At 37.5% G+C, this 12,278-nt stretch overlaps 2 pseudogenes; one reads left to right on the top strand and one right to left on the bottom strand.

The window, feature by feature from the left end:
• The window catches only part of LOC107966130 (RNA-binding motif protein, Y chromosome, family 1 member F/J-like), a 366,174-nt pseudogene that overhangs the window by 227,703 nt on the left and 126,193 nt on the right, over nt 1–12,278 (bottom strand).
• Nucleotides 49–697, top strand: LOC107971279 (ras-related protein Rab-9A-like; annotated as a pseudogene).

The following is a 12,278-nucleotide window of genomic DNA, read 5'->3' as shown; positions in this document are numbered from 1 at the left end:
AGGTAAAAAGAAATACAATGGTGCATTTACATTTTACAGAGTTTCTTGAAGCTCTTGAGATTAACGATGGCAGGAAATTCATCACTTATTAAAGTAATTATCCTTGGAGATGGTGGAGTTGGGAGGAGTTCACTTATAAACAGATATGTAACTAATAATTTTGATATCCAGCTCTTTAAGACAATAGGTGTGGAATTTTTAAATAAGATTTGGATGTGGATAAACATTTTGGTGCCACTCAGATTTGGGGCGTGGCAGGTCAGGAGTGATTCTGAAGCCTGAGGACATCATTTTACAGATATTCTGTCTGCGGCCTGCTTACTTTTAGTACCGATGATTCTCAAAGCTTCCAGAACTTTAGTAACTGGAAAAAAGAATTCATATATTATGCAAATGTGGAAGAACACGAGAGCTTCCCTTTTGTGATTCTGGGTAACAAGACTGACATGAGATAACAGCAGATGTCTTCAGAAGAAGCCCAAGCTTGTGCAGGGACGACGACCACTATTTTTATTTTGAAACAAGTGCAAAAGATGCCACAAGTGTGGCAGCAGCCTTTGAGGATGCGGTTTGAAGGGTTTCTGTGAACGAGGATATGTCGGCTCAGTTGATGCACACAGACACAGTGAATCTTCATCGAAAGCCCAGGACTAGCTCATCTTGCTGTGGATTGTTAGCGGTTGCTGCTGCATTCTAATCAACTCACAGGTATACACAAAATCGACATGCGGATAAAAAAGAATTAGGGTTTGCACCACGGTATCATCTACTAATAAATTTCAAATGAGTGTATTGTCCTGCTTTATTAGTTGGTGGGGGAAGGGACACATCCGCTCATGGAAGAACATGTTTTCTCCATAATGGCACTTTGCATTTCTAAATTGTAGTATTTGTCTAAAAACGTTTCTTTGATTTACATATGTAGGTTACAGAGCTAAGAAATGAGATAACCAAGAAGAATTATAATTAAAATAAGAAACTTGTCTACGCTACAATTTATACATGAATTTTTTTTTTCCTGGGGAAATGGATTACTACTTTTTATATCTACAAGTTTTTATGCAACTAGCATTGCATTCTTGGTTCAAGGAAATAATTTCCTAAAGCAAAAATGTTAGATATAGAAGACTAAAATCTAATGTATTTGCAACGCATTGTTACTTAGTTTACTTCTTCATTCTCTTCAAAATGACTTAACCTTCCGTATTGTTATCCTATGTTTCATTAGAATTACTCTTAGTAGTAATTACTCATCATTTGTGTGCCATGAGGGCACCTCTACCCCCATAGATCATGTTCCACGGTCCCAGGAGAAGGGTAGGTCCCCAGTGGTACAAGAGTTGCTTCATACAGTTTGTCATACATCCAGCTGAATTTGGGCTACCCAGGAATGGAAATCATTTCCATAAACAGAGTTCAGTTTTAAGAAAAAGGCCAACTACTGAACCTGGAGAACAGACAAATGTGCATCTGATATCACAGTTACAATGTGCTGTGTGGAGGATACAAAATTACAATTCCACTAATGCACTAGGTAATATTTGTGTTACTTTCTTCAAACTTGGGGAAGCCTCCTAGTTGAAGTTAAACCATTCCTTTTTAACACAAGACACAAGTAACATTATAGCTCTCAATTGATTTAGCTATGTATTTATTTAGTTTCTTCTCTATCACTGAACATTGTTTACTTATCTCAAGGAATTTTTTTGATTCCCAAATACTTGTTCCAATGATCAGACTTGATGAAGCAAATTGTGATCTTTCATGGATGAAGTTCATATGCTGTGTGGTTGGTGACTATCTGATTCTACAGAGGATAACCAAAGCCTACACTGAGTGTGAATGAGACCCTCAACAGGGAAATGATGGGGATATCAAAGTACATGCTGGGTGAGGGGAGCTGGCTGTCATATAGGGAAAGGGTTTTTGAAAAATTACATCAAAACATTTCTCTTCTTGGCCCCACCCAATGGGAATCAATGTAAAAACATTCTGGTAAGCTAAGCTTTTGAAAGTCTAATGTCCTAACATAAGGGTCGATTTTGCCATCTGTAAATATTTTATGGAAAATACAATAGAAGACGGTTGGAGAACAAAGCAGGTGGTGAGTGCGCAGCTGGAGTGGTGGAAATCTGCTGCAGAGCCTCACTAGGCAAAAGAACCATAGATCATGCTCCACAGCTTGAAGAAAGTGTGGGACCCAGTGGTACAGGAGTTGCTCCATATGGTCTCTCATACATCCAGCTAGGTTCAAGCTATCAATGGAAACTTTTCCCTTGAGAGGGTTCAGGTTTTTTTTTTTTCTATGTTCATGCCGAAGGAAGTATTCTAAGTTTCCAGCTACAGCAAGAGGACAAAACTCGATGTATGCATTTTATCTGGATCACTTTTGGAGCACGGAAGCAGATAACCAACGTAGTGCTAACATACGTGTGCTCAGGTGAGCCTGATTACAAGACTGATCTCACCCTATTCCTCTTGTGTTAAAGAACCTTCAAAAGATATCCCCTACCAGATCCAAGCTTTGCCAGCTTAGCTTTCTTCATAATCTTCTCCTGTCTATCAGCTGTCAGTTCTATCAGTGTGCCCCAGTGCCCTTCTTCACGCCTTCACACCTGCAGTGCTTTCCTCAGCAGCCCACCTTGGAAGTCCCACTCAATGCTCCACTTCCCTTCCAGCTTCTTCAAATAGCAGTCACACACACACAAAATTGGCATTTAACTTTAGTAATACACACACAGGAAGTGTATTACTAGTTTCTGCCTCACTTTCACCAGCCTGTAGAAAAGGTTATATTCAGGTACCACTGTTGTGCAACTGAGCCACGGTTTCCTGCAGTCAGTCACCCTGCTGCTCTTGGCTGGTTTGCATCACATTCCTCCGAATTATATGGTCACAGAGGCCAGAACCAATCATATTAAAAAATACATGTTTGCTGAAATTACTCCCAGATTTCTAGATGAGTATGTACCATTTTCTGCTCCCAAAGCTCTGGCATTTAGTTTGAGTCAATCTGAGGCTTGTATAACCGGTTAAGATATCAAATTAATTTTCATACTACCAATAGAGAAAGCAGGACAAAAACAGTTGTGGTGGGCAGCACTTTAAATATCAGGCTGGAGGCTGTGCACGGTTGGTCTTGCCAGTAATCACAGCACTTTTGGAGGCTGAGGTGAGTGGATCATCAGGATAGGAGTTCCAAAACAGCCTGGCCAATATGGTGAAACCATGTCTCCTCTAAAAATCCAAAAATTAGCTGGGTGTTTTGGTCAGTGCCTGTAACCCCAGCTGCTTGGGAGGCTGAGGCAAATAATTGCTTGGTCCCCACAGTGGAGTTTAAAGAGAGTCGAGATCACACCACTGCACTCCAGCCTGGGCAACAGAATGAGAATCCATGTTATATGTGTATATATATACACATATGTGTGTGTGTGTGTGTGTGTGTGTGTGTGTATACACATATACATATCTGTATATGTGTGTGTATATATATACACATTATCAAATATTATTAAATAATTCAAATTGCCTTATCTTTAGTGCATCTATTGACTCTTTCATGGATGTTTACTTCATTATGGTAACTTTCAGTGATTTCTGATGCTACGATTATTTCTAGTAGGCACTGTCTTTTCTGGGAGCACCCTGCATTTTGGATGCTAGTGCACACATGCATTTCCGTTGTACCTCTGAGAGGCAGCAAAATTTACTCACTGCAGTAGATGCCCATCCATAAAGTAAAAATTCTAACTGAATTGCATGTGGGTAGGCTTGCGTTTCAATTGCTTACAGGCCAATCTCTCCCCTACCACCCCCAAGAGATATGCAGAAGGATTGCTGCCAATGCCATACTCCAAGAGGTAAATCAGATCATGTCTCATAGTTCCTGAGTTTTATGGAGGTTCTGTGCCCTTCAAGATATGAGAACCTCCTCTTGCACCCTTAGTTGGGAACCAGAACCCATGATCTCACTCTGCAAAGTGTAAATCTGTGTTGGAAAACAGTAAGCCCACCGTGGCTTCAGCTCTAGCTTACTAGAGCTTTGCGATCCTACTTCATATCCCACACGTGATTTTTTTGAGTTCCACTATTAATATTTAATTGTTTTCATTTATGCAGCATTCATATGTTTTTGGAGGAAAAGTTCACTCTGTTGTGTCAAATGGACATCTTTATATTTCCAGTATCGTCCCACATCTGTGGGCCATGGTGGTGCCTCCTGAATTAACCACTTAATAAATGAATAAAGCAGGTGTGAATACCCTATGAGAGTCACAATGCTAATGATCATTGAGACGGTGGACAATAGACACCAAAACGTTTCAGGAAAAATAATAAGAAATAATGGGAAACAGGAGAGTACAAAACAGCAGACAACCAAACACTAAGGAATAATTTCTGTGACTTGCAAAAACTGCCCAAGACCTGATTTTTGTAAGAAAGTATTTTTAAAATCAGAATAATGACCCTAGTTTTGCCATGCTGATGCTTTACTTACTGCATTTTATTAAGGTTCTGTAGCTCTTCACTAAATACATGCTATAAAACTTCTGCCCAAATGAAGGAAGATGCCATCAAAAATAAATAGTTTGAAATAGTGGAAATACCATCTAATGCAAATTTCTATTAGCAAATTCCTTTCTGTAACACACCTGGCTTGACAAATTTTGATCATACTACGGGTGGATTTTTTATTTTTTTGGCAATAATGTTAGTTTTCTCTCAAATAGAAACTTTGTGTTGACTGCTTTCCAGACGTACCTACCCTGGCTAATTCTTACAAAAAGGTCTTTCATTGTTCAAAGAAAAAGGAATTGAACAAATTTATCTGTGTATTTATTTTTCATTTGATTAAAAAAAAGTTACTTTAACTAACTAGGACATGCTTTCCATTATCTCAGCCCCTGTGGTAACAGAGCATTTTTTAATCTGCATTTTCTAAATATATTATGAATGGCAGGATAATATGTGCTAGGAAAGTGGATTATAAAGATAAATGTAAGAAGCATTATGTTATTTCTCCAAGCTGTTCCAAATATGCCTTTATGCCTATTATATCCCACAAACACCAGGACAACTACACCAGCTGCTCTCTACTCTCAGAGGGCATGATATTTCTTCTTCTTCTGGCGCCAGCCACCACCCCCAAAGGAAAGAACCCTCACAAGCCTGAAGTAAGCAGGTGGGGCTTTCACCAATGCTACAGATAAAACAGTAAGACCTGATAGGCAAGTGGAGCTTTCAACATTGCTATAGATAAAACACTAGGACCTGACAGCTCTCTTTTGACAATGTGTTTCCGTTAAAAAAAAGAAAAAAAAAAATGGAATAGAAGACATGAAATTCCGACATTAAAAAGTTCTTTGGATATTAAAAATTGTAGTTTTCTGATATTTTATAACAGTTATATCTATGTCTCTGGGCAATGTTTCACTCAGCATTAGTGAAAACAAACAGACTGAATTCCCTAGACAGACTGAATAATACATGGCTTACTCGCTTCCATTAGTGTGAACACTTCGTGTTATTGCATTTGTGTACAATGCACTATACAAAATGTATTGTACAAAATTGTGTTACTGCATTGTACAAAATGTACAATGTGTTAGATTATGTTAAAAATCAGAAACACCATTCAAGTGCCATAAAATATGAGATGTATATTATTCTTTATTTTATGGGTTTTATTGTATTTTATCAAATGGTGAGATTAGATATTTTCCTTCTCTTAATAAAAACATAAGACTACACTTTCAAAAAAGCCTGAGAAGTGCTGTCCTGAGCATGTTGATTTCTTGAGTACTGGCCGCAAATTACTAAGTTGCTGTTTGATACTGGAAATAAAACATCCCCACACAACTCCCACTAAGATATGGAAGTACATCATTCCAAGCTTGACAAACTACAATATGATGATTGCCTAAAGGAGACTCCAAATCTTATAGCATTTTTTTCTCCCTTCACACATACTCACTTTAACAATTTATTGAATTACCATCATGAACTCACACGTGAACACACAGCACCCCACCATGTTGTGCAGTGGAAACACTGCTGGCTTTGTCGTGGGAAGGGCAGAAAAATCAAAATCCACTGAGTCCCCATCAATAAGCTCATAGGTTGGTACCTCTAGGGTCCTCTGACACAGGCAGAAGTAGCTTCAGAAAAGTTTCCAGAAAAAATCTATATTCATAATTTAGCCCTAATACTTAGGAGAGTTAATATCGGTATTTATTTATTTTTTAACCTCTGTTTGATCATTTGTAAAATGACTAAAATAACCTGTGCCCTTCCTTACCCAATGATTTTTATCATAATCAGGTAAGATAATCTATGTAGAAATCTGGAAATTGTTTATAAAATTTAATATTCCTATTTTTGGAGGGTTTATATTTGGTATATGTAGCAAACGCGCATGCCTTTCTATGTGCCAATTAATGTTCTAAATGGCCTCAGGTTTTAACTCTTTTAATCATCCCAATCTCTGTATGAAGTATAAATGATTATCAGCCGGATTTGATTTATCAGTAAACTGAGACACTGAGAGGCAAAGTAATTCATCTGTACTCTTAATACCTACACTATACCAATGTTTCATGGATGTCACTGACTGAACTCATGCCATATATATGCAATCCCATGCTTAGGCTCTAAGACCAGTGACTGGTATATAAATTGGTTTAACTATACAATGTAAAAGAGAAATTCCACAGAGAAGCCCTCAAAATTCAGTGCAAGCTAACCCTAGGAAAGAGATAGGCAAGTGGAGCCTATCTATCTCGAAGAGAGAAATCAAAATATGTAAATTGTCTAAATGGAAACAATGGACTTTGGGTAAGGAGGAACAAACGATAATGATAGTGACCTGCTGCTGAACAGCCCTTACCTGCATAAGGTTGGGCCCTTCAATTGTCCTTTGTTAGTATCATTATCATATTACTTGTAAGCAATAGCAGAAATTAAAAATGTGACAAAGAAGTGTTTCAGATACAATACATCCTACTGGTGAGAGTAAGATGATGAAAACGTTATTACATTAAAATGAGCAAGGGAAAGATGGGAGTACAAAGAAGTATCATCAAATTGCTCAGATAATGCAGAAAGAGCTAAAAGAATGTATCAGAGTAATTCTACCCATAATGTACTCTTTGACTAGAACACCACATCCTTAAGAGCTAACCTAAAGTAGGCATGGCACCAACAATACTTTTGTGGGGAAAGCAGAAATTTAGATGCATTTACAGAGTGTGTAATGGGGTATATGCGACTTCCTTTCAGCTACGCAACTTCTATTTTTTTATGACTACTTTTTAAAGAGATTTCAATATTGCTTCTCAGTTACCAATTACCCAATCACACAACGTTAGTTTCTAGAATGGACTTTAGCTGCCAGAAGGAGAGATGACTTTGGTAAGGGGGCATTGCTAGTTTATTTGTGATCTATCACTGAGTAACAAATTATGGCGAAACTTAGTGGCTTAAACAACACCATTAATTATTTCACAGTTTCTTTGCATCTGGAAAGTGGACATAGCTATCAGGGTATGTCTGGATCCAGGCTTCTCACAAGATTGCAATCAAGGTGTTAGCTAGAATTTCAGTCATTTTAAAACACATGTGGGGAAAGATGTGCTTCCAAGCTTGTTCATCTGGCTGGTCACAGGATTTAGTTCTTCATGGGCTGTTGGGTTAAGGACATCAGTTCTTGACTGGCTATTAGCTAAAGGCTGTCTCTGCTGTACTGACACATGAGTGTGCTCATAATGCAGCTCGAACATGACAGCCAGCTGTCCCAGAAACAGCTTGGACAGGGGATGAGTGAGGTGTTCCACATTTGGGCTTCCACAGGTGAGATGAATAGGCAAGGTACTATAAAATATTAGTAAAATAAATGGTTAAGGGAACCATGTATGCTGGCTTATTCCTATCATTCCAGCACTTTGAGAGGTCAAGGCAGGAAGATTGCTTGAGGCCAGGAGTCTGAGAGTAGCCTGGGCAACATAGCAAGACCCATCTCTACAATAAGTATATAAATAAAAATTTCCCTTGGCATGGTAGCGTGCATCTGTTTTTCCAGCCACTTGGGAGGCTGAGGTTGGAGGACCACTTGAACCCAGGTGTTCAGGACTGCAGAGAGCTATAATCATGACACTGCACACCAGCCTGGGCAACAGAGTGAGACCCTATATCAGAAAACAACATAGTTAAGAGCAAACAGTGAAATAAAATGGCTGAACTAAAATGTAAGAGAAGGTCTTTGGAAACTAGGAATTTCAGGAACTGGTACTATTCAGTGAGCCTTTGTGTGAATGTTAAAGTCACTGTAATCATTGGCAGGAATTGGAATGGAAAGGAGGATTGTGAGAACAAAGGGAATGAGTCATAAACTTGGGAAGTGTACTAGAATATGATATTAGAAAGGGAGGAAGAAGAATCTCGACCTCACTCAGGCCTTCCAATATATGGAGTGTGGGGAGAGTAAGTGGCCTCTGCTTGGGTGGGCTGCAAGAGAAGTAGTAACCTCTATGGAGAACCTGTGTTATTTCAGGGACAAAGGTTGAAGGTTATTAATTGAGGTTGTTGTGTATACAGAGGAGTTTCTTTATCTAAAGTATTAACTCTAAAATTGCCCAAATTCCCTTTCAAACTGGCCTACTTGATAAAACACTATAGTAAATCTCCTTCCTTCTATGAGTTGCTTGTTCTGTATCTCATATACCGCACTAAAGTACTCCACGCATGCTCTTTTATTTCAGGCTTGTTTTCCAGGGAACTCAAGGTAGGACCAAGGGAAAGGGAAACATAATACTGTTTATTAACAGGGGTTTATGTGTGCACAAGTATAATATACAGGATGTATACCAGTGAATGTTAGTAAATTATAATCAAACAAAAATTAAGATATGAATTATCCTGTTTCTAGTAATCACCATCATTATCATCACCATTATCATTTTCGCTCTTAAGAATTCATGGTGGGGTAACAAGCCATATGATTTAATCTGAGATGCTTACAGGAGGAGGCCCAGGCCAGATTTCAGGAGAGAAAGAGGATGTTGTTCTGTACCCAATCAACATGGATTTCATTAAGAAGAGTAAATTTGTTTTTCCCTTTAAATTTACGTACTCTGTTCAGAAATCCCTTAGCTTACAAGAAGTTTTAAAAGACATAGCAACACCTTCTATACAAAAGTTGGAAATTATATATTTTTACTAGCAATGAGAAAATGTTGAAAAGATAACAATGAGTAGATAATTTATAATAGGGGGAAATTATAGTTCTGGGAATGTATTAGATTCCTAGAGCTACCATAAAAAAATACCACATTTTGAATGGCTTTAAAATCATAATTTTTTTTTCTGCATTCTGGAAACTAAGAATCCGAAGTCAATATGTTGCCAGGCCTCTGACATTTCTAGAGGAGAATTCTTCCTTGCCCTTCCCAGCTTCTGATTGTTGCCGGTAATCCTTGGTATTCATCAGTTTGCAGTTATATCGCTTCAGCATCTACCTCTGTCTTCACATGGCTGTCTTCCCTCAGTGTGTGTCTCTGTGTCTCTAAATCTCTCTTTCCTTACAAGACGTTGAGTTTATGGCATACCCTAATCTAGTGTGACCTTATCTTAACTTGATTATATTTGAAAAGTTTATATATCCAAATAAGGTTACAGTGACGTCACCAGGGTTATTGTTTCAACATAGTTTTTTTTTTTTCTAGAAAATTCAACCAACTACAGGGTTATTGTCAAACAATTATTGGAATTTTGACACTAATTTCTACAAATCAAAGCTTCTACTAAAATAAATAAATAAATAAATAAATAAATAAATAAATAAATAAAGTAGCAAGGTAACAAATGTATTACTCAGGTAAACCAAATCTCATGACCTGGAAGCAGTCATGAGATTTGGCAGTTTACCTAAGTCAATAATTCCAAAGAAATTATCTCCCTAACCACAATTAAGATAGTTCTTAGATTAGGCATATCCTTAGGCCTGCTGATTTTGTAGCTTTGTTTTGCTGTTCCCAATTACTGGAGTTGAAAACACCTTAGGGGCATCATCCATTAAGGAAAACAAAAATAAAAGGGGCAGTACATCAGAGTTGTTTTCCTACTTCCAATGACTGGATTTTGAGCTTCCGCACTATCTCAAGGTTCTCTGAGGTGGAGTGCTTAGCATCCAAACAACACGCACATGCATACTGGGAAACACTAAGCTTCTTTCTTACTGGAAACACCACTGGGAAGAAAACAAGGGAGTTTCTCTATGTTGGCAAATGACTTTGCCATGAAGGATATGTGAAGGTAAAGAGATTTCGCTCCACTCTCACAGCCTTCAGCACTGCAAATATGTGCTGTCATGCAGACCAGCTCTCAGTTCTAAAATGTAGGACCCTCTAGGAGACTGCCTATCTACAGAAAGTACAAAAGTTGAAAGTCGTTTTACATGGCCTCTTTAAAGACACATTAGTTTTGTTGTTCTTTGTTTCTTCAGGCCACCATGTTTTATTAATTTTACACCACTCTGTGCAATAATTATCAAGGAAATATGAATATGAAGTTCCCTTAGTGTAATATTTATGTTATACCCACAAAAAATGCCAGATTGCAGATGTTTTACATCTTAAAGCTCTTTGTCAACTTTGATAATGGTTTTCCCACTTTATATATAATATTTTATTATTGTTAAAAAGTTTAGCCTGATTAATTTTCGGCTTAATAATCTGTTATTAGAATTTGAATCTTTTATATGAATATATGACACAATCCTCTTGCATTTTTCTTTACCCCATTCTATGGACTCACTTTATTGTCTTCATTTGCATTACTGTAGTCTTCCTCTAAAACCAAGTAAGTTTAGAAATGGATCAAAAATTGTTTTTGGTTTTCATTTCCTCACAGGTGTTTTTAGCTCCATTCTTTCATCATTAGTTCATTTTGTCAACAAGTATTGTCACAAACTATGTAATTGTCATATTGAATTTTATGCCATTTTTCAGGTGACTCCCCATCTTCTAATACACAAACCTGAAATTCCTATTTGCTTTAAACCCTGCTACTGGTCCCCCAGTACTCACCATTATTGAACTAGTTACTAACATTTTTGGTTTATGCATGTTTACCTTCCATTACACCTACCTGTTTTCAAAGGTCCTGTTCAGAACACATTTCTCAAATAATTTCTGAACCTAAAAATGAAAGTTCCTTCAAAATAATTCCTGTTTACAACTTTGCCTTTTCTATATGACCTTCAGTTTATTTATCTGTAAAATAAGTGATTAGATCATTACTATTCGAGTCTACTACATCTTTTGCAGCCTTTTAAACTTGACCCAAGCCCTACATGCTAAGTGCTACCGTGAGTTAATATTACAAAAACTCAGGAAGAAAGTACACTTGATATAAGGCCGAGGGTGGTGGCTCACGCCTGTAATCCTAGCACTTTGGGAGGCTGAGGTAGGTGGATCACGAGGTCAGGAGATAGAGGCCAGCCGGGCTAACACAGTGAAATCCCATCTCTACTAAAAACACAAAAAAAAATAGCCAGATGTGGTGGTGGGCAAGTGTAGTCCCAGCTGCTCAGGAGGCTGAGGCAGAAGAATGGCGTGATCCTGGGAGGCAGAGCTTGCAGTGAGCCAAGATCACTCCATTGCACTCCAGCCTGGATGACAGAATGAGCCTCCATTTCAAAAAAAAAAATTACATTTGATATAATAATATACTTAATCATATATGATAATGTTACTCAAATATTTCAAGTAAAAAGGTAATGTAAAGATAAATTTAATAAGTAAGAATACATAATTTTCCAAAAAAACACATTTGAAGACCTTTGCTTACACCATTTGACCTCATATGTTGCTGGCCTGCAGCTAAGTGTACATTATTCAATTTGAATTTCGTGTTAAAAGAAGTCAATAATTTTTGTTAGTTGTAATTTATGAGTGATGGGTGATTTTATTTTTAGAGCAAAATGGAAAAATAGTATCTGATTAGACATAGTCCAGACCAAAAGCAAAACAGAAGTTGTAATGTGTAAAACAAGAACGTCTACAAAATGTGTTTTCTCTTTTTCTTCAATTTCCTTCTATTACTATGTGAACAAAGGGAATCCGGGGATCCTGGAGCAGAGGAGCAAAGGGGAAAGGCCCACATATTTAGGTTGATGAGAATATGAGTAATGCTAAAACCACAATGAATAAATAAACATTGAAAAATCCATTATTCACATAATGGTTGCAATAAATAGTTAAAATAAGTATTCATAATGCAGA

This window comes from Pan troglodytes, chromosome Y (assembly GCF_028858775.2).
Source record: "Pan troglodytes isolate AG18354 chromosome Y, NHGRI_mPanTro3-v2.0_pri, whole genome shotgun sequence".
In the NCBI taxonomy this organism is placed as follows: domain Eukaryota; kingdom Metazoa; phylum Chordata; class Mammalia; order Primates; family Hominidae; genus Pan; species Pan troglodytes.
The sequence above is the reverse complement of the archived record's forward strand: the minus strand, read 5'-3'. Positions and strand labels throughout refer to the sequence as shown.